General features: G+C 36.3%; 1 pseudogene; it reads right to left on the bottom strand.

Moving 5' to 3' along the window:
* Positions 1 to 254: 254 nt before the first annotated feature.
* Positions 255 to 1834, bottom strand: LOC107898090 (aluminum-activated malate transporter 2-like; annotated as a pseudogene).
* Between the last annotated feature and the right edge of the window lie 541 nt (positions 1835 to 2375).

Here is a 2375-nt window from a genome sequence, read left to right as displayed (position 1 = left end):
TTTTTTTCTCATGCAAACTGGTTTTAAACTAATAAACGGTCAACGTAGTTAAAGAGTATATTTGATCAATTTTATTAGTTTAGAGACTAATTTGATAGAAGTTCGGAAATATTTAATTATTTTTTAAAAAAATTCCAAAGGCTAAATTTTTCCTTCAGCGTATATTATTTTGAAAACTTTAATTTATTTTTTCCGGAGTATATAATATTTAAACCGCAGAATCAATTCGTAGGTTTACTAATACAATTATCCATTGTTGTTGCTGTAGAAGTCCCACTTTCCCAACTTGTCTCACCAGTTACGATGATCACACTACATCATTGTAAGATTTCACAATTTCGGGTTGTCCGGTCTCGGGTTCTTCGGGCGAGACAGTCGGCTGGATGCATGGCTTTGAAATTCACTATTGATGCGAGTTCATGAACGGCTTCAGCGATTTCCTGGGTACAGTTGACCACATCGATTAACAAGGAAGCTACAGTGGCCACTGGTACAACTCGCGAGAGGTCCATATTATCATCCCATAAACCTACAGATGATTTGAGCAACGAGTTCAAACTCTTGGCTGCAGATTTTGAGTTTTGGATATGGATATCAGCAGGAAATGGTTTCACCATTGTTTTGATTGAGAGTGCTAATTCCTTCAATGCTTTACCAGATTCCAAGCTCATTTTCACCATGTCTCTTTGATTTTACTTGGAATTTCTACTTTTGCCTGCAACATAAGATGATAACTTAATCTAAACTTTATTGTATTTTCTTTTTGTCTTGTTAGAATTTAGAATAGTTGTTAGAATTTAGAATAGCTGAAGAATTTGGGACCAGAATTTAGGTGTCCATTAAGAGATTCAATTCGATAGGCACAGTAGCGTATCAGAGCTCTAATCTTGACGTACTGTTTCCATGAATGTCGAAATTGAAATCGACCATGCATCGGTTCCCATCTTGCAAAATTAGCCTAAAAATGACAATTAACAAGGCTAAGTGAATTAATATCAGATACCCAAAGCTTTTCTTATCTTTAGCTTTTAATTCACTTACCAATGCATCTTCATTATTTTTAGAATTAAGAACAGTTTAATATCGCTGTAAGATGGATTTATCTTGTTTGGAATTAGCCATTTCACAAGTAATCATCTGCAAAACCTGCAAAAAAATGTGTTTGGTTAAAGGGAAAATATAAATACGGAGAATAACTGCTAATTTTAATTAGTGGAGTAGAGGAGATGAATGGGGACCTTCTAGGAAGCTGCCAAGCTTTTCCATGTTGGAAGCAATTAAGATATGGAGGTCTTCACCAGCCCAGACAGGGAAAACCATAATGGAGACTATGATACAAGTGAAGCTACCTAAGAGGATGGTTGATAATCTCTTGTAAGCCAGTTCCAATATCTCATTGTCTTGATAACCTGAGACAGATATGAAAACGAATGTCAACGTAAATATCAACAACCCATAATCATATCTTGCGTTGATTTTGGGAAAGAATCTTGCAAACGTAAACACCCTGGCTGCCATTGACAAAGACGCATGCATATATTATATCCCATTGAGAAAGCAAAATTGTGAATTAATATTTTGTCAAATGATTTCAGTTTACCTTGGAGGAAGACAAAGAAGCCAAGTACTATTGGCTCACCTATGCATCTAGATGATGAGCCCCAACCGTTAGAGTGTTAGGAATAACTACACGTTCGGTTATTAGTTATTGTTAGTTATAAAGTTGTTATTAATTGCAGTTAGTTAGCTTCATCTTGTATTAAATATAGGTCACTAGTTTGAGTAATACAACAGAGAATTACTTCCCATTTTCCTTATTGTTGAATCTTAACATGGTATCAAGAGTAAAGGTTTTCTTGGTGTAGATTTTTTTTTCTTTCCATGGCCACTGAAACCGTTCCAGAAGGTGTACCAGTAGTTGACACACCTCGTCATTCCTCCAACACTGGGGAGGCTGTGCATTCGCAAGGACCTGGCAATTTCTGCGTACCTACAGTTCATTACTTCTCCAAACACGACACCATCAAACTTGCTGCGCACAATTTTCTTTTATGGAAGCATCAGCTTTTGTTGATTCTTGAGGATTATGGTTTTGAAGGGTTTGTATTAGGTACAGTCCCTTCTCCTCCTCCTTTAATCATTGGATCTGAAGGTCAGCAACTTGAAAATCTAGCTTTTCTCATTCATAAGAAGTAAGATAAGTTTCTAGCTTCTTGGCTGTTGTCCACTGTGACAGATGATATCTTGGTTCATCTTACAATTGCCAAAACAAGCTTTGATATATGGACGACAATTGAGAGAAGATTTAGTGCAAAATCTACCATTAAAATCTCGAGCATGCGTCATGCTCAATACTCGCTCAAGAAAGCGAATCT

This window comes from Gossypium hirsutum, chromosome D04 (assembly GCF_007990345.1).
Source record: "Gossypium hirsutum isolate 1008001.06 chromosome D04, Gossypium_hirsutum_v2.1, whole genome shotgun sequence".
NCBI lineage: Eukaryota > Viridiplantae > Streptophyta > Magnoliopsida > Malvales > Malvaceae > Gossypium > Gossypium hirsutum.
Note: the sequence above shows the minus strand (reverse complement) of the source record. Positions and strands in the feature narration are given on the sequence as shown.